At 39.4% G+C, this 21,913-nt stretch overlaps 1 long non-coding RNA gene across 2 annotated transcripts in view; it reads right to left on the reverse strand.

Moving 5' to 3' along the window:
- Positions 1-21,913, reverse strand: part of LOC125167309 (uncharacterized) — a 62,094-nt gene that overhangs the window by 39,662 nt on the left and 519 nt on the right. For both annotated transcript variants that reach the window (XR_007152754.1, XR_007152753.1), the window contains exon 2: positions 9,371-9,455. This is a non-coding gene — a long non-coding RNA (uncharacterized LOC125167309). The remainder of the gene's footprint in view (positions 1-9,370; positions 9,456-21,913) is intronic.

A 21,913-nucleotide genomic window follows, 5' to 3' on the forward strand; every position in this document is an offset into this window, starting at 1 on the left:
CTTACTTGCTGTAGCTGACAGGTCTCATGCCCAGTACACTTATTAGCCTCCCATGGTTAAATTTTTACAACTAGTTGTTATCCAGCAATATTCTATACTTTGCCAGGCTTAACAAACAAAAAGTATATAGGCAAACTACCCATAGGTGGGACAGCAACCACAAGTTGAAGAATCAAACTATTAAGTTAGAACAAGATTTCTTACAACTTTGGTACTATTGACATTCCGGTGACACTGTTTGACATAATTTTTTGTTGTGGGGTGGTCCTATTCATTGTTAGGATGTTTAGTGGCATCTCTAGCCTCTACCTGCTAGATGCTAGTAGTGTCCCCCAACTCAAGTCATGTCAATCAAAAATGTCTCCAGATGTTGCTAGATGTCCCCAAGGGACAAAGCTGCCCCCAGCTGAAAACCCCTGGATTAGAAATAGAATTTTCCATGTGGTGTTCGTGTTCTCTCTGCTTCTTTTTTTAGAGGACATACTAGGGGATTACTACTGGGGGAGGTCATGGCTACCCTTTTTGGTAATAGACTTAAAGTGTTTCCTATTGGACTGAGATCCTCAGTTCCTCAGGAGCAAATGACCAGAGGCCTCCCTTGGTTTCCTTGCTGCATTGACTTTTTCATGGGGTGGCTCATTAAATTTTTTTTTAATGTTTATTTGTTTTTGACAGAGAGAGAGAGAGAGAGAGAGAGAGCATGAGCGGGCAGGGGCAGAGAAAGAGGGAGACACAGAATCCGAAGCAGGCTCCAGGCTCTGAGCTGTCAGCACAGAGCCCAATGCAGGGGTCAAACCCACAGATGGCGAGATCATGACCTTAGCAGAAGTTGGGCACTCAACCAAATGAGCCACCCGGCACCCCAAGGGGTGGCTCATTAAAACGATAGTTGATTTCATCAGAACAAGGAAGCAAGAGAAAAAGAGAAAATGCAAGCAAGACCAAGTCAGTCTTTTGTAACTTAATCTCTGAAGCGATATCCATCAATTTTGCCTATTCTGTTCATTAGAAGTAATGAACTAGGGCCAGCCCATACTCAGGCAGACTCGCTGGGGGCCACTTTAGATGCCTGACTACACTGGGATGCAAGGGAGGTAAAATTTTTTTGTAAGTCTGCATGTCTAAAAAAGGTCTTTTTTCTACTCTCATATTTAATCAATAGTTTAAGCATAGAATTCTAGGTTGAAGGTGATGGGCTGGCTCTCCTCCCCTAACCTACCTGAGGGCGAGCTGCCCTAAGAAGATAGGAAGGGGAGAGCTGGACCTGCAGGGAAGGGACACCTAACTCCTTCACAGCCCCCAGTGCACAAGGAAGAGTCAGGCCTGTTCTTCTTCAGGCTCCCCGGGGGGGACCTGGCCAGATGCAGAAGTAGCTGAAGATTATAGAAGAGCAGACTTAAAAGATAAAACTTAGAAGAGACAACATTACTGATTATGTGCCAAATGCTTGGAGACCCCTACAATCTGCAGAACTAGTCCTTATAGGACAAATTTTTATTGTACAAGTTGTCTGAACAATCTGCATTATAAACATAGAAAGTGAATAAAAGAACTGAGTGAAGATGAAATCAGGACATTGAAACATAAAAACAAAAACAAAAAAAAAGAGAAAAAAATTGATGAACCTTCTGTCCAGGAACAAAACAATAAAGACATACACAGCTATGCCTAGAACCCCAATGCGGGAGGTAAAGAACTGGATGAAGACATTTTACCTCTAACCCTTGAAGAGAAGGAAAACAATACCTAAAATCTTTATTTGAAATTTTGATTCTTATGTAAACAAAATCTACCTCTGGAAGGACCTGAGGCTGATGAAATCCCATAAACTCTCTATATTCCTGTATCTTTCAAGCATTGCTGAAGTGCAGGATAAATTCTGGTGAAGAGGTCTTGAGAAAGCACTTCAAGGCACCAACTAACAAGTTCCATTGAAAAACAGCAAGAGTCAGACACTGGATCTGTGAGTGCTGCACTCAGGAAGAAACCATCAGGCAACTGAGATTCACTTCCCTTTCATGATCACTGGATATGTGGACATAGTAGGGGAACACCCACCTGTTGATGAATCCATACCTGGGAGAAGAATTTGTGGGCTTCCTGCCCTATGAAGATAATGTCTGCCTTAATGAAGATAATTTTGGGTGTGTAATTTCACACCGTAATAACCGTGAAGTGGGGACTAAATATGGAGTACTGTCAAGGCCAGGAGTACCATATGTCCAGTGGATTTTCATCAAAAATGAAAACTGCTTCAAGACTTTTAGAGAAATAGTCCTAAGCTCTCTACACACTCTGCTCTTCCTGTGACTTAAATATGTGGTTGGCAAACCAGTGCCTGTTATGGCAGTATCAGTTGCATTGGGAACGATTGAGGAAGTCTGTTCTTTTACCCATCAATCACCACAACTCATATATGACAATGTAATTTCTGTCTTTTCTCAGAACAATGAAGAAAAGAGTAATGACCTGAAGGAAACTTGTCATTCTCAATTGAGACACAAGCATGGTGTTTTTGAAATTTTTATAGATTTCCTACAAGCACTTGTTTTATGTTTAGATGGTATAGCGACATAAGTATTAGATGGAATAACTGTAACTGGCCGAGAATCTGTCCCTCTGCCATCAACAGATTTTATTTTTGTCATTACTGTTCTTAAAAATAGCCTATCTTGGGGCACCTGGGTGGCTCAGGCAGTTAAGCATCCAACTCTTGGTTTTGGCTCAGGTCATGAAATCATGGTTTCAAGCCCCGCAGTGGGCTCTGTGCTGGCAGTGCAGAGCCTGCTTGGGATTCTCTGTCTCCCTCTCTCTCTGCCCTGTGCCCCCTGGCCCCCACTCACGCTGTCTCTATCTCTCTCAAAATAAATAAATACTTAAAAAAAAAGTGCTATCTTTTACAAGAGTCCTTGGACAAAATCCCCACATGACAAATCTTGGGTGTTTTCTTTGCAGCTAGCAGCTTCTCTGCAGTTTTGCATTCACTAATAAGGTGATGGAAAACTCTAAATCTTACCACCGATTTTGGCTTGAGGAAGCCATAAATTTGATAACCAACCTGATATTCAAATGAAACTCCCTAAGAAATTCCACAGAGCTCAGCAAGGTAACTTGGAATCTCAACTAATCTCTGAGAATTACTATAAAAGATCCCTAAGTGTTGCAGGACAAGTAATAACAGGACAAGTTATTACTCAGGAACTTGAAGATATATTCTCAGAACAACACCTCAAAGCCTGAAAATGCTTATTTTGGGTATTGTCTGTCATGGGACAGCTCAAATTCAACGTAACAGAGAGCCCCATGCTGACTGACTTGTACAGAAGTGACTTAGCCAATCCTGACACGCTCTCAGCCCAGCTCCCCTGTTAGAAAATCACATAGAAACACAGAAGGAAAGAGGTAGAGCTCCCATCCACCACTTAGGAAGCCCTCCATCTGCCTGGCTTCAAGTTTCTTCCTAATGTTTATGCATTGCTGAAAGTCTTGTGTATTCTTCCTGTGATTTGTTTGAGAATGACTGCTGTGAAAACACTCAAAAGCATCTCAAAAGCATTCCTGGGGAACACTTTGACCGAATGAAGGTTAAGGAACTTGGCTTTGCCTAACATAAATGTTTTATATAAAACATTATCTGTATTTAATGGTAGACCCATATATCAATCTCTACACAAACAAGTCAGTGCTACACAAACAAGTCAGAATTGCCTACAGGTAATTGATAAACCATAAAAAAATACCTTTAAAAATGCTTAAAAATAGGTTATCTCCTATGTTTAAAATTTGAAGGCAAAGTTGTAAGGTATATGTAGGCTGTTTAATCACTGAACATCTTTTTCTATGGGCCTCTTACTGAATATATCAGCCACTTGGTTGGTTGAGCAACCACTATTTTAATGCTCACACCTTGAAGATATATTTGTTCTTCCAGAAGACAGTATTGCAAGTACCATATTTTATTTCTGCATGATCTCCAGTTCTGGCACTCTGGGAATGTTTAAAATCATTTTGGATATAACATTTATTATCACTGAAGATCCAATTGTATTGAGTTATCACTTCTTTGAAGGAATAAATTTTGGGGAGGTGTGGGAGAAAAAATAGATTTTATAAAATGTTACAAAGAAATTTACAACTGACCTTTGACTAGTTGGGTTTTTAAGTATATTGTTAGATTTGTAATGTACAGTTAATGGAATTATCAAGGAAAGGAAAACAGTGAGCTCATTAAACAAGAGTGTCAGTGCAGGTTTTATCTTTGTTAAGTGAACCTAAAGGAACAAGTTACAGTTGAAGTTCAAATGGAAGTGACTGCCATCCTTGTTCCATATCTGGTTGTTGTATTTGTTATTTTATTGAGTGTACACCTTTCTGAGTCTTAAGCTTTTAATCAGGTATATGTTAAACACTTCTGTTTCATGATCAAACCAGAATCAGAGGCCATGGATACTGACAACTGGTATATCTATTTTCTTCTGTCTTTTTCTGTGACTGTATCTACTTCCTCAACTTGATCTGGAAAACTTACAAAAATAAGGGGTTTGTGGTTTATCTAGGAATAATGCAGAAAATATGGCTATTATTTTTAGTGAGGAAAGTCAATTTTATTTCAATCTAAATAATAAGTGAATTTTAATTTCATCTTATTTCAGTGAAATAAGCTTATTTCAATCTAAATAAAATATGTTTTTTTTTCAAATTTGTTTTAAAGAAAACATTATTCCCAGATGGGTTCACTGGTGAAATCTACCAAACATTTAAGGAAGAAATCACACCAATTCTCCATAATCTCATCCTAAAAATAGAAGTATAAGGAATACTTCCTAACTGATTCTAAGAGGCCAGAATTACCATGATACCAAAACCAAAGACATTACAAGAAAAAGAAACTATAGACAGACTCTTATGAATATAGATGATAGAATATTTAACAAAATATTAGTAAACCAAATCCAATAATGTATAAAGAGAATTATATGCCATGAACAAATGGGATTTATCCCAGGTATGCAAAGTTGGTATAAGATTTGAAAATCAATTAATGTAATCCATTACATCAATAGGTTAAAAAACTTACATGATCATATCAATAGATGCAGAAAAAGTATTTCAAAAAATCCCACTCCCATTCTTCATAAAATCTATCAGAAAACTAGGAATAGAGGGAAGCTTCCTCAACTTGATAACAACTAACATCATACTTAATGGTGAGAACTAGAAGATTTCCCACTAAGATCGGGAACAAGGCAAGGATGTCCCTTTCCACCTTGGCAGGGTGGAACATCACTCTGGAAGTCCTTGCTAATGCAATAGGGCAAGAAAAGGAAACAGAAGGTAAACAAATTGGGAAGGAGAAAATAAAACTGTCTTTGTTCACAAATGAAGTGATTGTCTATGTAGCAAATCTGAAAAAAATCAACAGAAAAACTGGAACTATTAAGCAATTATAGCAAAGATGCAGGATAAAAGATTAACACAAAATCCAATCCCTTCTCAATTTACCAACAATGAAGTGGAATTTGAAATAAAGCAAGGTTCTAAATGGCTACACAATCATCCCAATGTCATTTATTTACTAATTCTTTTCCACATTAATTTCAAATGATGCCTGCATCATACAAAAAATTCCCATATATATTTTCAATTTTTAGACTCTCAAATACTATTTCATTTAAGTGTATATTTCTGCATAATATACCAAACTGTTTTTACCATTGTAATTTGAAGATTAAATATCTAATTGGGTCAGTGTATTAGTAATTATTCCTGCATAGCAAATTACCCCAAAATGTAGCATCTTAAAACAACATTTATTATTTTGCACAATTTCTAGAGTCCAGGAATCTGGTAGCAGCTTAGCTGAGTAGTTTTGGCTGTCTCTTACAAGACTGCCATGGAGGTGCTGGCTGGGGCTGCAGTCATTTCAAGGCTTGACTGGGGTTGAAGAACCCACTACTAAGCCCACTGACATTGTTGACAGACATCAGTTCCTCACTTAATGTTGGCCAGAGGTTTTAGTTCCTTGTCATGTAGGACTCTCCATAGGGCTGCTCACAACATGGCAACTTGCTTCCTCCAGGGGAGAGACTGGGGAGCGGGAGGATGCCCAAGATGGCAGCCACAGTCTTTTATAACCCAATCTTGAAAATGACATACCATACCATTACTTTTGTCATATGCTACTGGTCAGACCAACCCTGGTTTAATAGGTTTCCAGGTTTAACAAATAAAAATATAGTACTCCCAGTTAAACTTGATTTTCAGATAAAAACCAAGACTTTTTATTATAACTATGTTGCATGCAATATTGAAGATACACTTATACTAAAAAATATGCATTGCTTGTCTGAAACTCAAATTTAGTTGGGCATTCTATATTTTATCTGTCAACCTTACCCTGGTACAGTGTGGGAGGGGACAACATGAGGGTGTGAAAACCAGAAGACAGACAGAGATCATTAGAATCCATCTTGGAGGCTGGCTACCAGAGCTAAGTCTTCCCTTATAAGTCTTTATTTTTTTTTTTTTTTTCTGATCAGTTTCATGTAATTACTCTTCTAGTTGAACTGAAAATTAAGTTACCAAAAAAAAATGCAGTTATAGTTTTGGGGGGATTTCATTGAATCCATAGATCAAGGCAGTAAAAATAGACATATTTATAGCACGGAGTCTTCTGATCAAGACTTTCTACATCCTTGGGGCACCTCAGTGGCTCAGTGGGTTGAGCATCAGACTTCGGCCCCGGTCATGATCTCATGGTTCATAGAGCTTACTTTGGATCCTCTGTCCCTCTCTCTCTCTGCCCCTCCCCAGCTGGTGCTCTCGATCTCAAAAATAAACATTTTTTTAAAAAAGACATTTTACAGGCTCTACTAAGTTATATATTTTTATTCATCTAGAATCTGTATATTTCCTATTAGGGTTTTCTGGTATTGCTGTTTTGATTTGAGATTGTAATAATTTTACCTATAATATTTTGAACAGGTTGTGGTTTAAATATAAAAATGCTACTGATTGTTACACATTTATTTTCTAAGGTTGCCTTAGTGAATACTCCTCTTATTTCTTCTTTTTAAAGTTTATTTTGAAATAGAGAGAGAAAGAGCGAGCATGCATGGGCGGCAGAGAAAGAGAGAGAGAGACTCACAAGTAGACTCCGCGCTGTCAATTAAGAGCCCAGGCAGGGGCCTGAACTCACAAACTGTGAGATCATGATCTGAGCTGAAATCAAGAGTTGGATGCTCAACCAACTGAGCCACCCAGGTGCCCCAAATACTCTTTAATTCTAATAACTTTTAAGTTGATTCCCTTAGGTTTTCCAGTATATTGTGTCATCTGCAAATAATAATAATTTGCCACCTCCTTTTTAATGTTTAAACCTCTTATTTTGTTCTTTTGATTGATTACACTATAAAGAAGTTATCACTTTTATGAGAAAAATTTAGGACTAGGAAGTCTTCTGAATTGGGTAAAGTAATATATTGGAAAACTATTCTACACATTTTATTATTTAAATTGAGATATAAATGTGCTATGCTGTTTCCAAACTACCTTCCCCAAATGCTTAGAACCAAAACTTGCGGCATTAAAAGCTTCCCAGAATTTTAGTTTGTTTAAATATCCCATATCTGCATTGCAACAGAGTCTGGCTTCCAGACAGTATCCTGACTTTTTCCTTACTTAACATTTCAGGCAAAATGTTCAAGGAGGACTTTTCACAGTACTTTAGACATGTCACTTCCCAAAGAATTTACTACATAATAAGCTTTGGATCCGAATCACACTTGTAAAGATAAATAAGAGCAGAGTCCTTTGAAAATCCAGAATATAGGCCACAGCACAAAAACAACATAACCTAAGAGGAGAAGGAAAGACAAGGAAATGAGAGACTCAGCTCTCAGGGGAATGCTACATCCTTTGCCAGGCATTGGCTCCCATTCTTTATTTTTGGCTCCCATCTTTAACAAGAGTTGTTAACAATCTCTTGAGCTTTGGGAGTGTCAAGTTTCTTTCCCATGAACCACTTAGGAGTAGCAGTCTGGTGGAAAGGGAAAGCTACAGGACTTGTCTTTTTTTTTTTTTTTTTTTTTTTAGTGTTTATTTACTTTTGAGAGAGAGAGAGCATGAGCAGGGGGAGGGGGAGGGGCAGAGAGAGAGGGAGACACAGAATCTGAAGTAGGCTCCAGACTCCGAGCTGTCAGCACAGAGCCCTGACGTGGGGCTCGAATTCACGAAAGATGAGATCATGACCTGAGCCAAAGTCGGATGCTTAACCGACTGAGCCACAGGCACCCCACTACAAGACTTGTCCTAACTTCATGTTGCTTCTGCATAGTAAGCACGCTGTTTTTACTTAGATTGCATGCTACACAACGATAAAAATAACATGTTTTCTAAAGATGCTTTTATTTGTAATTCATAAACATTTTTCTTTTTATGTATTAATTATGTTTCTGGAGGAGGGTTGCAAGGTTTATGAAAATTGGTGGGGGGAGCTAAAGCTCTCCTAGGCTACTCCTTTGTGTTACCAAGACTATAAAATAGCACTCTTCTTTTTTTTTGTTTGTTTATTTTAAGAGAGAGAGAGAGAGAGCACACACATGAGCAGGGGAAGGGCAGAGAGAAAGGGAGAGAGAGAATATCCCAAGCAGGCTCTATGCTGTCAGCACAGAGTCCAACATGGGGCTTGATCCCACAAACCCTGAGCCAAGAATCAAGAGTTGGACACTTCACCAACTGAGCCATCCACGCGCCCTTATAATAGCACTGTTCTAAACTGTATACAAGTATGAAGCTTAAAAAGATATAATTCTCACTTTCAAAAAAGCACAGTCCAAAGGTGCAAGCAAATAGGTACAGAGAAAATGCAGAGTGAACAAAGAAGGTGAGTGAGGTAACTGAGGATTATAAGTACAGTACAGAATACTCAACCTCTTAGGTGCAAATGAAAACATTGATGTCGAGATCTAAGATTGATTTTTAAGCTCTGCCTTAACTCTGTGTTGATGATGGCAAAATATTCCTGTGCAGTGGAGGATAAGAAAAAGGAAGGAGATGTGCTTTTTTCTAACATAACCCAGTGATACGATCCTAAGCCATGATGAGCCTGGAAAGGCACTCACTCCCACAGTTTATTATGTAACAGCTTTTTGGGAAATAGGTAATAGGAGGTATTTTGAGTCCTATGGAGAGTTCAACTAAGGTCTGAAAACTGTAAAATGATCCAGATGGAGTGGCTTCAATCCAACACGTATTTATTGAGTACATATGTTATCAGGCACTATGTTGGGGACAAGACATGGTCTCTATCTTCCAGTCAAGGGAAGAAGTTTTCACCTCTGTCATCTCAGAATCACACTCAGGATCTTACCTGTACATAGCAACCTGAGAGGATCCATCAAAATAAGTGGTCTTGCATTTCTAGAAGCTTCTTGTCCTTAAGATGTGTCCTCCATCTGAACAGAATACAAAAAACAAAATGTAAAATGTGCTGCCTTGTTCTCCTTAACTCTCAAATACCCAGCCCGGGGGGCGGGGCGGGGGGGGGGGACCACTAAAAATTTAAGCTGATTTTGCTATTGCTCCATAGAAGGAAAGAGTTAACAGCAATTTTTAACTTAATGAATGCCAAGTGTGAACTAATTTAAACCAAATATGCCAGTCCAAGCCATTCTGTTGGGCAGTAGATTGGCGCAAACTCCATCATAGCCTGGTTAAGTGACGTCGAGAACACAAATGCCTGGGGAGGAGCAATTTAATTAACATTCTACACTGAACTCTTGATTCTTATCCATCATCCTGTCCTCCAAAACTTCTCTCCCTGCAAGTCTTCACCCAAGAAAATGTCAACCCGTGCACCCAGCCACTTGCTCAATCCAGAGATGTTAATGCATCTGCTCTCTGACCTCCCACATCCAAGTCCTATCAATTCTACCTCCAACATATCTTGAATCCATCTACTTTTCTTTCTCCTAACACCATCCTAATCCAAGTCAGCTATATCTCCCACCTACAAAACTGGTGTTACTTCCACCTTGACCTCTATCAAACTCCTCCGCTAGAGATGTGATTTGATTTAACTTGTTTTTTGGATATTTCTCCTCTCAGAATGTAAGCTCCATGAAGACAAAGACAATGTCTGATTTTCTCCCCTGGGTTATTGCTAATGTCTAGCATATAGTAGGTGTCAATAAAACTTGTTGAGGGGCACTTGGGTGGCTCAGTCGGTTGAGCATCTGACCCTTGATTTCAGCTCAAGGCATGATCCCAGGGTCATGGGATCAAGCCCCCAATAGGGCTGGGTGCTGAGCGTGGAGCCTGTTTAACATTCTCTCTCTTTCCTTCTGCCCCTCTTCCCTGATTGTGTGCTCTCGCTCTCTCTCTCAAATAAAAATTTAAAAATAAATAAATAAAAATGAAACTTGTTGAGAGAATGAACACATGAATGTTTTGTAGATTCCCTTCATGACAGAAGTCCTCTTCTCTAAAACAGTTACAGCTCAGAGTCCATTCTCTTAAAAGTCTTTTTTCCCATCAGAGCCTCATGGAACCAATTCTTCAGAGAACTGAATCTTTTTTCTTCTTTCAGGCTGATTGTATGGTGACCTTTTAGCAGAGCCTTTTAGGAAGAAATCAGAGTAAGAGCTCTGATAGAGTACGACTAAGGAAATAACCCAGGCCCTTTTCTAAAGCTTTGGAAAGAAGCAGAGAAATTTTATAGACAAAAACACCCTCATAGAAATAGAGCCTTTGAGACAATACTGCCATCTGATGGCAATAATCTTAATCTGCAGGCAGCCAAAAGAACTCTGCTTTGCCTTTGTCTAAAGTTCTCTGAAATTTTACAACCATGGTTTGTTTTTGTTTGTTTTTCTGGTGTTTCTCATTTTATTTTATTTTATTTATTTATTTTCAATATATGAAGTTTATTGTCAAATTGGTTTCCATACAACACCCAGTGCTCATCCCAAAAGGTGCCCTCCTCCATACCCATCACCCACCCTTCCCTCCCTCCCACCCCCCATCAACCCTCAGTTTGTTCTCAGTTTTTAAGAGTCTCTTATGCATTGGCTCTCTTCCACTCTAACCTCTTTTTTTTTTTCCTTCCCCTCCCCCATGGGTTTCTGTTAAGTTTCTCAGGATTCACATAAGAGTGAAACCATATGGTATCTTTCTCTGTATGGCTTATTTCACTTAGCATCACACTCTCCTACAACCATGGTTTTAACCCTGGTATGAATCTCCTTTGATCCATCACAACTTCTATTCTGGAAATTTATGCCTTCAAGTTCTGGGAAATTTCCTTGAATTATTTCTTTGATGTTTTTCTCCTCACCATTTTCCCTGTTCTTGTTTTGTTGGGAATTCCTGTAACTTGGATATTAAATCTCCAGAATTAATCTTTTTTATCTTTCTTATCCTTTTTCTTCCATTTTCCTATGTGTTTTCTGGTAGGTTTTTGTTTCTTTTTTTTCTTTTTTAGTGTTTATTTTTGAGAGAGAGAGAGCAAGAAATAGAGACAGAGCACGAGTGGGTAAGGAGCAGAGAGACAGAGGGAGGCACAGAATCTGAAGGAGGCTCCAGGCTCTGAGCTGTCAGCACAGAGCCTGATGCAGGGCTCAAACTCACAAGCAGTGAGATCATGACCTGAGCAGAAGTTGGACACTAAACCGACTGAGCCACCCAGGTGCCCCTGTACTACTTTTTAAGAAGTGATGATTTGGGCTCCAAAAAAGTATTGTTGAAAATCCTGTTGATAAAATTAAACTTGAGTTTATTCCTACTGAGGGAGAGCACTAACTGGACAGTCTACTAGTAGCCTCTCAGAGGGGGAAGAGCAAAGTTGAGATATTTGTGAGGTTCCGAAGACTGGTTTAAGGCGGGTCTTTCAACGCTACTACTTGATTAGGATTGAACAAAGATAATAGTTAGGGATAGAGGACACAGCAAGGATTTTGAGATGGGATCAGAGTCTTGAGGGATAAACTGTCACCTGATCCTACAGGTTAGCTAACCCGTTTGGTGTTCATTTAAATGGGCTTCCTGGGCAAGGAAATTCCCAGAACAAAGTTATTTCTATCTTTATTGCCCTGTGAAAGAATTTCTTGTAATAGTAAAGTTCTGTTGGTGACAAGATTGAAACAGAAGTTTTATAAATGTAAACAGTAAGTTGTGTTAGCCTAGCCGGTTTCAGTTCTGAGGGGTCTCCTCACCTTGCTTTTTCCTTACTTTTTGTTGACTTTTTCGCTGCTACTATATTATTTTCAGTTTTACAAACATCTTTTTTTCTTCTGAATGTTCCTTTTGAATATGTTCTTTCCTTTGTGGGACAAGGATATCTACAAGGATAGACAATAGGGTTTCTTAAACAAGTTTTCCTACCAACTTCATTGCCTCTAGTTTCTCTGAGTTCTTTTTTGTTCATTTTGGTCTCTTGCATGCTGCAGGCTTTCCTTGATTGCCTGAGGGTAAGCCTTGGCTATTTAAGAGAGGAAGACCAATAGCAGGGGTGAGGCAGGATAGGAGGTTGGGTTGGTCAGTGTAGGATGATCTTATTAGGATTGCAGGATTTTGCCCTTCTGGGCCTACCAAATTTCCCCAGTGAGAAAATCATCCAATCACCTGTGGACGGAGGCAGGAATGGAGTAAGCCTGGCTGCCAGCACTCTCAGAGCTGAGATGAAGAGGAGACTGATATGTCTCACCATCTAATGCTGACTTCCACATAATTCCCATTTTCAGTACAGTATCCCTGTCCTCAGCTACCCCTCATTTTTTTTTCTCACTCATACTCCTCCTTTCAGAGGTACCTAGTACCTCTAATGCCTAAGCTGTCCTGTGGGTTCTGAGAATTGGCTTGCTCTGGCTTCCCTACTAACAGCTTAGTGAGTTTCTACTCTGCAAAGTCAGGTCCCACACTTCTTCCTGCTTTACGGCTTCCAAAATGTGGTTGCTGTCATCTGTTCACCAAAAACTTATGCATTTTGAGCTTACTGTCTTTTTAGAGGACTTTGGATAAGCAGCAGAGTTAAATAAATGTGTTCATTTGGTCACATTTAAGTAGGAGTCTGCATTATATTCCTAAGACCCCCTCTAATTCTGAATTCTCCTATTTTAAGTGCATTTTCATTGAAGCAAGAGTAACATAGTTGGGAATGATAACTGAAACAAGTACCACTCAGGAATCTCATGTCCAAATTGATTAGGAGAAGACAGATAATTTTTCTTTTCAGTAATCAATCTGGGGAGGCTCAAAGGCAAAATTTGAGGAACTATTTCTTTTCTTTTTTTTTTTTTTCAACGTTTTTTATTTATTTTGGGGACAGAGAGAGACAGAGCATGAATGGGGGAGGGGCAGAGAGAGAGGGAGACACAGAATCGGAAACAGGCTCCAGGCTCTGAGCCATCAGCCCAGAGCCTGACGCGGGGCTCGAACTCACGGACCGCGAGATCGCGACCTGGCTGAAGTCGGACGCTTAACCGACTGCGCCACCCAGGTGCCCCATGAGGAACTATTTATATGATAAGGAATGCACATCTTGGGGTGCCTGGCTGGCTCAGTTGGTTAAATGTCTGACTTCAGCTCAGGTCCTGATCTCACAGTTTTGTGAGTTCGAGCCCCACGTTGGGCTCTGTGCCGACAGCTGAGAGCTTGGAGCCTGCTTCAGATTCTGTGACTCCCTCTCTCTGCCCTTCCCCTGCTTGCTCTCTCTCTCAAGAATAAACATTAAAAAAATTTTTTAAATGCACATTTTGACACAGAATAGATGAAATAATCTTTTAATAACTGAACCTGAAACCTTATTATACATTTTAAGAGCAGCAGGGGTGGAAGAGAAGTTGAGGAGGTCTGCAGCCTCGTTCTTGATCCAGAGTGCAATAGCAACCTACCATCAGGCTTTAGGTAGTAAGACGGTAGGAGAAAGGCAGTGAAACGAAAGATGTAGGAAACTTTGGTATCAGCTGGAAAGATAACTGAAGGAGGAAGAGACAATACCCTCAAAACAAGGGTTTTTTGTTTTTGTTTTTTAAGAAACAGGAAAGTCAGTCTTCTAAAATTCATAGAGAATAACATGGAGCCTGATTAGCCAAAACAATACTGAGACACAAGAACAAAGAACAAAGTTGGAGGACTCCCCTCCCAATTTCAAAACTTCCTACATGGCTACAGTAATCTAAAAACTGTGTGGTACTGGCATAAGGACAGACAAAAAGACCAATGAAATGTAACTGAGAATCCAGAGATAAACCCATACATTTATGGCCAGTTGATTTTCAACAAGGATGCCAAGACCATTCAATGAGGAAAGAATAGTTTCTTCAATAAATGGTGCTAGGAAACTAGATATCCATACTGCTACCTCATACAATATACAAAAATTAACTAAAAATGGATCAACAACCTAAATGTAAAACTCTTAGGAAAAAACATATGGGTAAATCTTCACAACTTTGGATTCTGAATGGATTCTTAGATAGGACATCAAAAGCACAAGCAAGAAAAAAAGATAAATTAGACTTCATCAAAATTAAGGACATTATCAGAAAAATGAAAAGATAGGCCCTAATAGATCTAAAGAATCGGGCCTATCTCATGCCTTAAAGACCTACCTTGGAGGCATTGTATCCCATAGGGACATTAGGTCTCCTTCAGGATTTCATTACAAAGTGCATGATTCACCTCTTTACAAAAATAAATAGAAGTACAGAGAGAGAGACAGAGAGAGAGACAGAGAGAGAGAGAGAGAGAGAGAGAGAGAAATAAAAGAAAGAGAGAGAAAGAAAGACAGACAAATGTTAAAAGATGACCCGCAGGATAGGAGAAAAGTATTTGCAAATCACGTATCTGATAAAGGCTCTAGTGTTCAGAATATATTAAGAACTGTTACAACTCAACCACAAAAAGATAAGCAACCAAAAGTAAAAATGTGCCAAGAACTTGAATAAACATTTTTTCAAAGACGTTATACCAATGGCCAGCAAGCACAGGAAAAGATGCTCAGCATCTTTGATTATTACGGAAATGCAAATGAAAACCACAATGAAATACCACTCTATGCCCACTAGTGTGACTATTTTTAAAATAGAAAATAAGTGTTGACGAGGATCAGGAGAAATTAGAACCCTTGTGCGCTGCTGGTAGAAATGTAAATAGGGCAACTGCTATAAAAAACACTGAGGGTTCCTCAAAAAGTTAAGCATAGACTTACCATATGACCCAGCAATCCCACTCTTATGTATATACCCAGAAGTGAAAACAGTGGTTCAAACAAGTAGACGTACATACATTTTTTCATACTAGCATTACTCACAACAGCCAAAAGGTGGAATCAGTCCAGATGTCCTTTATATACATACACACATATACATATATGGTAGAATTTTACTTGGTCATAAAAAGGAATGAAGTACTGATACATTCTACAATGTAGAGGAACCTCAAAAACACTAGGCTTGGGGCGCCTAGGTGGCTCAGTCAGTTAAGCATCCAACTCTTGATTTCAGCTCGGGTCATGATCTCATGGTCTGTGAGTTCAGGTCCCACATTGGACTCCACGCTAACAGTACAGAACCTGCTTGAGATTCTTTCTTTCTCCTCCACCACTCTCACTCTCTCTCAAAAATAAACAAACATTAAAAAAAAAAAAAAAACACTAGGCTTAGTTACTAGAAGAAACCCAACCCTAAATGCCACTTATTATATGATTTTCCTTACATGAAATATCCAGAACAGGTTAATCTATAAAGACAGAAAGTAATTCTGTGGTAGCTAGAGACTTGGGATAGGGAAGAGTGAGGAGCAACTATGAGTACAGAGTTTTCTTTGGGGATAACGAAAAGGTTTTGGAACTTGATAGAGATGGTGATTTAACATCATGAATGTTCTAAGTATCACTGAATTATATATTTAAAATGGTTAATTTTGTTATGTGAATCTCATCTCAATTATTTTTTAATGTTTTGTTTATTTTTGAGAGAGCATGAGCAGGGGAGGAGAAGAGAGGGGAACAGAAGATCCCAAGTGGGCTCTGTGCTGACAGCAGTCATGAACTGTGAGATCATGACCTGAGCCGAAGTCAGAGGCTCAACCAACTGAGCCACCCAGGCCCCCTCTCACCTCAATTTTTTTTTCAACGTTTATTTATTTTTGGGACAGAGAGAGACAGAGCATGAACGGGGGAGGGGCAGAGAGAGAGGGAGACACAGAATCGGAAACAGGCTCCAGGCTCTGAGCCATCAGCCCAGAGCCCGACGCGGGGCTCGAACCCACGGACCGTGAGATCGTGACCTGGCTGAAGTCGGACGCTTAACCGACTGCGCCACCCAGGCGCCCCTCACCTCAATTTTTTAAAAAATTGAATGGAGATGCTGAAGGACCTATCAAAAAAGCCTTAGGAGCAAGACAAAAAGACCAAAAAACAAACAAAAAAAGTGAAACACATACAAATATAAAGCAAAAACAAAACAAGAAGGCATAAAACAGAATTTCTCCTTGTAAACAATGATGGATGTGAACATTCTTAGCACAAAAAAAGGGGACAGAGTATACATAATCATAAAAGAAGCAAATGAGAGAATTTTCTAATTAGCAGAGCTCTGGGAATGCTGGTTGGATAGGTGAGATATCTAATTATCATTTTAAGTTCATTAAGATACTAAAGGGCAATAAACCTAAGTGGGATAGAGACAGGGAAGAACCCCTGATTTTCTGAGAACTTAAGTATTTGAAGGAGATAGCTCAGATTGGTTTGAAATTGGATACAGAGTAGACTAGAAAAGAAAAACGATTGCACTAAGGATCAGGACTTACAGAGATATAATGTAAGACAGGAAGATAGTGAATACCTAACAGAGACTATTAAAGCTTTAAGAAATATACCATCTAAGTAATTTGAGAGGAAACCTGAATTGTATCACAATTATACATATGTATGTACAATGCACAGCATATACATATACTGTAGTACATGTGTTTTCAAGCTCCAGGAGTTGAACCACAAGAGACAGGAAAATCTGAGGATTAATTAAGCTGTAATCTAACATCTTATTCTCAGGAAATAGTATCAAAAGTTTAGGGTAATGAGTGTATAAAGGTATGCATATGAATGTTCATTGCAGCATTGATTATCTTAGCAAAATAACTGATTCAAAGTAAACATTCACTAGTATGGGAATGGATAAATTATGGTAAGCATACAATGAAATATTATGAAGACATTAAAAAGGGTGAGGTAGATTTTTATATATTGGTTTAGAAAGAGGTCTAAAACATAATGAAGCGGGGGGAAAGGAGATTGTAAAGCAATATATGGAGGTTTCCATTTTTGTGAAACCAAAGAAAACAAAAAGCCCCAAGGAATAAAATTCTATATATGTCTGTGTTAGCCTAGAAGAAAAATCTAGAAGACTGCACACCCAACTGTAAACAGTAGTTACCTCAGATGGTAATGGCTGGGAGACTGTACTTAACATAAGTAAAGTCCTTAGAACAGTGTCTAGCCCATAGTTGGTGTTCATTATGTGTTAACCACTATCATTTTTCTTTTATATAGTTTGATACTGAATTACTAAAAGGGATTATTTTTGTAATAAAAAAAATGTTCACAGAATGACAGAAAAACAAATGGTCAAAAACATATGAAAAGATGCCCAGTCTCATTAAGAATCAAGAAAATACAAGTTAAAATAACAGTATCAGGGCACCTGGGTGACTTAGTCATTTAAGCATCCAACTCTTGATTTCAGCTCAGGTCATGATCTCACAGTTTGTGCGATTAAGTCCTGCATTGGACTCTGTGCTGACAATGCAGAACCTGCTTGGGATTCTCTCTCTCTCTCTCTCTCTCTCTCTCTCTCTCTCTCTCCTCCCTCCCTCCCCCACTCATGCACGCTGTCAAAATAAAGAAATAAACATTTAAAAAATAACAGTATTGGGGTGCCTGGGTGGCTCAGTTGGTTGAGTGTCCAACTTTGGCTCAGGTCATGATCTCACAGGTCGTGAGTTTGGGCCCTGCATTGGGCTCTGTACTGACAGGTTAGAGCCTGCAGCCTGCTTCAAATTCTGTGTCTCCCTCTCTTTCTGCCCCTCCCCAGTTCATGCTCAAGGGTGTGCGCTCTCTCTCTCAAAAGTAAATAAACATTAAAAAAAGAATAACAGTATCATTTCCTGCCCATCAGAATGGCAAAAAAGGAAAAGGTTTATAACATCCATTTTGGTGAAAATTTGACTAAACCAGCATTATCACACACAAGAATATCAATTTGCATCATACCTACCAAAGTTTAAAATATGTATATCCTGTGATCCAGCAATTTCACTTATAGATATCAAACCTAAAGATATAGTTGCCATACATACAAAGTGATATGCATAAGGATATTCACTGCTTAGCAGTGAAAAACTGTAAATAGGCTAATGTCCACCAGTGAAATGAAGACGAATGGAATTATGCAATCATTAAAAAAAGATCTCTATGTATCAACATGGAAAATTCTCTAAGAAGTGAAAAAAGTTAGTATCATATCTGTGCCAGTCATCAGTTATTGTCCCTCGACTCCAAATCTATCCTTTATTGCCCTGTTTTGTGATACTAGATAATTTCATTTTTCCTTTGCCAGCTGATGGTTTTAAGCTGTATCACTAGGGGGTGCTAGAGGGACATTGCAGGAAGAAGGGGGATTCTCTTCCTGGTTCCTGGATGCTTTCCTTGTTTTTGTTTTTTCCTTTGTATTAGAAGAATGCCCAGTGATGCTTGCCTACCATCAAGTTTCAACAGCACGACAATCAGGTAGCTTCCCAGTGAGTTTCAACAGAATTCTTGTGACTTCGCATTTAATTCTGCCAGCATCCTTGTGAGCAGTTTCCTGGAATGTCAGTGGTTTTCTGGAGAGTTTGTCAGCACTCCAACTCAGCAGTCCAGCCCACAGTTTCCTGCACTCCAGTCTCAATGCGCAGCAATTCATCAAACTTCATCATCCAGTGATATCTGTCATACACTCTTCTGTAAAGTCCAATTATTAGTCTTGGAGGAAAGGGGCCTCTTCCAAATTCGTTCCTTCCTTGAACACATTGCCTCAACCTTAGAAGCCGTGGCTGCTCCCTATATCTGCTACTGTATTGTTTTAGAGTTCTTTTTACCCCTTAGTAGTTAATCCCATTACTAGTTAATAATTCTTTATATTAAATTTTCCCTGTTTAACGTGTGGTTTCTGTTTCCTGACTGAGATCCTAGCTGATACAACATCTCATTTATATTTTAAAAAACTGTGTGTGTGTGTGTGTACATACTTATGTAAATATGTAGATGACACAGAAAATACCAAATTATTATCAGTGATTATTACAGGAAAATGAATGGAATTACAAGTATAGGATAAAATAAGATTTTCTTGGGGCACCTGGGTGGCTCAGTTGGTTAAGCATCTGACTTCAGCTCAGGTCATGATCTCATGGTTCATGGGTTCGAGCCCCACATGGGCTCTGTGCTGACAGCTCAGAGCCTGGAGCCTGCTTCAGATTCTGTGTCTCCCTCTCTCTCTGACCCTCCCCTGTTCACACTGTCTCTCTCTGTCTCTCAAATAAATAAATGTAAAAAAAAATTTTTTTGAAAAAAAAATAAAAGAGGATTGTCTCATTTACTCTATATACTTCTCATTTTAATTTTTTTATAGTAAGCATTAATTCAGGTATTATATAATTCAAAACAACTACATATGTATTTAGTATATAAAATACATATATCATGCCAATTTCTAGGGATTAAAAACATGGTATTAGAGGACTGCTTCATGACTGAGGGTTGCTCTTGGAGAGATTAACTATAAACAGAAAAGATGATACATTGGGATGTATGGCTGGCTCAGTCAGTAACGCACGTGACACTTGATCTCGAAGTTGTAGGTCTGAGCTCCATGCTGGGTATAGAGATTGAAAATAAAATCTTTGGGGAAAAAAGTGACAAATTATAAAAAGGCAATGACTAGTGTGAAAAAGACAAATTCTAAGTGCTAAAGATTTGAGATTACTGCATAATTTTATGAGATGCCAGAAATTATGGCACTGCTCACAGGGTCAAGGGTTGCACATGCAGGAAAAATGGTAATAGGAAGATAACCAACTCCAGTTTCATGGTATCAGTAAGCAGAAGTTAGTACAGAGAGTCTAAGATGATCATTTATAGGTTTAGAGCTTGCCTAAGCCACTCCTAAAACCTGGAGGCCTCGAGTTTAGGGGAAGGCAATAGAGTAAGCCCTGAAGTGCCAGCAATTGTCATTCCGATGATTTCCAGCTTTATTTCTCAACTTCTTCCAACCCCTGCCTAATTGCCAATTCCAGAGAAGCCATGGCAAAATCTACTGCCACAGTCAGAACTGTAAAGTCAGCATTCCCTAACTTAACAGGGAACCCAAAATATAAATTTCTCTTAAGACGGGAGTGTTTTTTAATAGAACCAAAATAAGGGAATGAGCTCAAGATAGTGAAGTAGACTTACATGCTATTCATATACAGTATAGATAACTGAACTTGCAAAACATATAAAGAGCTTTAGACTTAAAAAATGGAAACTGTAGTGTGATTAAGGAAAAAAAAAAAAAAAAAAAGCATTCAGCCTGAATTGGAATCACAGTCCTAGCACTATCTAGGATTTCTTTTTACTCAATTAGTTAATTGAGTTTTAAAGTCAGATTCCTTGGGATGAAATCCCAGCTCTATCACACATTAGCAGGTTAATCACTCTTAGCCTGTTTTTTTATTTATATAAAGAGGATGAAAGTACCTACACCCTATGTTTTTGAAGAATATATAGAAGATATGCACAGTACCTGGTACTTACTAAGGTCTCAATACTGTCACTTTCACTCACTTTTTGAGTCTCAAGGGTTTTTATTCGTTTTACCTAAAAATTAGGGGTCCTTGCTAGATTATCTCAAAAGCCCCATTCCTGCTTTACCACTCTATATAAGTCTACAGATCAAGGATAGGTTTCTTAGGTGGAGGTGGGATGGAGGGAGGTACTACTAGAGAAAACAGTTTAAATGAAAGTCAATGAAAGTTTTATCAGAAAGGTGGCAAATAATTCAGTACAAACTGTCTTCAGGGAGTTTATGTCAGAGAACGCGTCACAGGAGTCAAAGTGCCAGGTATCCTGTAAAGGCAGAGGTAAGAAGAGAGATGCCTTTCTCAAAACTGGAGGATGTGAAGGTGATCTCATAGTAACTCAGAGGATAAATCTGCTGATCTGGTTGTGTAAGCCCAGTCCTTTGAGAAGACTGACAAGCCCACACAGAGGGGCTAAGGATAACTCCCTGTATCAGTCACCTCTTAAAGGGCCAGACATCATCTCTGCACTCAAATTAATTTGCGTGCCAACTAATACAAAAGGAGTGGCTAACTTGGTGATAGAGGGGCCCAGACAACAGCTGTCTTTCAACACACCTCCAGGCTTTGCTTTACTGCCCCATTCGGGGTGAACCCCTAAGGCATCTCATACTGGGGGTGGGGGGGCCGGCGGGGGGCTATCTTACTCTTCCCCTTACCCGGTGTCCGCCCCGCATTCTCCTTTCCTTGTCCCTAAGTCTGCTCACCGCGCCTCTCCCCCCACCTCCCTCCTTCCTCTTCCCCATTTCTCTGGCCCCTCCCGTGCTCCCACTCTCTTTTTCTCTCCGCCCCCCCCCCATTGCTTCCTATTTCTCATCTCCGACTGTCACATCTCCCCTCTTTCCCGTTTCTATCCCTTTTCCCCCTCCCCGTTGTTGCTGTTTTCCCGCGCTCACCCTTCTCTAGCCGACCGCCGCTCGCTGACCCAAGCGGAAATTTAAAGGCCGTGTAGCCTACAGCGCAGAGGCGGGCCCAAGGTGGGTGGACGTCCCGATTCTCCCGCCCCCTGAAGGCGGATCCCGAGAGCGATTGGTCC

This window comes from Prionailurus viverrinus, chromosome B3 (assembly GCF_022837055.1).
Source record: "Prionailurus viverrinus isolate Anna chromosome B3, UM_Priviv_1.0, whole genome shotgun sequence".
In the NCBI taxonomy this organism is placed as follows: Eukaryota; Metazoa; Chordata; class Mammalia; order Carnivora; family Felidae; genus Prionailurus; species Prionailurus viverrinus.